Consider the following 1768-nt stretch of genomic DNA (forward strand, 5'->3'; position numbering starts at 1 on the left):
ATGAATGTGACAGACGCCGGCTGCAGCCTCCTCAGGAGTATCAGTACTACCTCTTCCCAGTGGTCTACATCCTGGCGTTAGTCGTGGGTCTACCTGGAAATCTGGCTGCTCTCTTCGTCTACACCTTCAGGATCACCCCTCGCACAGCCTTCAGCGTGTTCATCAGCAACCTGGCCCTGGCGGACATCGTCATCCTCTGCACTCTGCCCTTCAGGATCCACTACCACCTCAACAGAAACGACTGGGTGTTTGGGGACGTCGCCTGCCGCATCACTGGGATCCTGTTCTTCTCCAACATCTACATGAGCATCTGTTTCATGACTTGTATCTGTGTGGACCGCTACATGGCCACGGTGCATCCTCACGCCTACCTGAGGCAGCGGAGGCCCTGGCGCTCTCTGGCCGTGAGCGTGGCGCTCTGGTGCGTCGCTGGAGTGGCGATGCTGGTCTTCGTCCTCCGGGGGCCTCTGGAAACCAAAGTCAACCAATCTGGAAGACACAGTTGTTTCGAGAACTTCTCCAAGCACGAGTGGAACACGCGTCTGGCGGCGTACAGCCTGCTGATCCTGATCTTCGGCTCCCTGCTGCCCACCGTGATCATCCTGGTGTGTTACCCGCTGGCTGTGAGGCGCATCTCCATGATCAGGACTAACACAGCCCAAAGAGCCGTGAGGTCATTTACACCATCCTGGCCATCACACTGCTCTGCTTCCTGCCCAGCCACGTGGTGTCTTGCTGCACCTCCTGATACGCATGGATGTCATCAAGAGCTGCTCCGCCGCCAACCGCATCCACGACGCCAGGCGGGTCACCATGGCCCTCGTCACCCTCAACACGTGCCTGGACCCCGTGCTGTACTATGTCACCACCAGCCACTGCAAATGGAGGCGCTGGAAGATGACATGGCTGTGTGGACGAGTGCAGAGGAGCAGAGGTGTTTATACGATTTCAGTGGACTGAAAGAACTGAACCTGTAGATATATAATGTAAATATAACTCTGCTTCCTTGTCTATATATGGAACTGGAGACTTTTATATAAAAGTGTTTATTGAAATTGTCATTTTACATCAAAATAAAGGGACGGATCGAAAACAGGGATCTGATTTTCTGTATCTTGTGCGGTTGTGTCTTGTAATGAGTCTACAGCAAGCAGACGTTAAGAATCAACATTTCTCATGTTAAAGCAATGTTATTTTATATTTTACAAACTTAAAACAGAAGAAATAGACCCTCGCAACGATTTAGGCTTTTGAACAAGTTATTGTATTTTTCCGATTTCTTTTTAAGTTCATTAAATAAAAAGCGGCAGCACAGTAACATTTGTAGTATCTGTCATTTTAATGTCCATTCACTACAGGGTTTTACTGATATTAAGTATCTAGTGTAAGTGTAATAACTCCACAGCTTCACCTGTGTGGGGGGGACTGGCTGCACAGTCAGGACAAATCCAGTCACCTTCAGGGCCCGTGGTTAATGAAGGTGTGAGGCAGCCCATGTGATACCTGTCAATCAACAGTACGACCTCTGTTTTATGATGAAATAACTTTAACAAATGTAGAAAACTTTTTTATTTCCTTCCGCTCCAATACTGTGACTGCAGGATGAGACGTGGTGATTGAAAACGTGAAGTACCGGAGGATTTACTCTTGTACTAAATATAACGTTACTGCTATGACTGAACACTGATGTACTGTTCTTCAAAGTGCGTTGAATCATGTCAAATTAAAACTCTGCTGCGACCCTGAACACCACATATGAATAATAACT

The 1768-nt window shown here is 48.1% G+C and overlaps 1 pseudogene; it reads left to right on the plus strand.

Annotated features, from left to right (window-relative positions):
* Positions 1-1093, plus strand: LOC118110457 (annotated as a pseudogene).
* The last annotated feature ends 675 nt before the right edge of the window (positions 1094-1768 follow it).

Source organism: Hippoglossus stenolepis, chromosome 6, assembly GCF_022539355.2.
Source record: "Hippoglossus stenolepis isolate QCI-W04-F060 chromosome 6, HSTE1.2, whole genome shotgun sequence".
NCBI lineage: Eukaryota > Metazoa > Chordata > Actinopteri > Pleuronectiformes > Pleuronectidae > Hippoglossus > Hippoglossus stenolepis.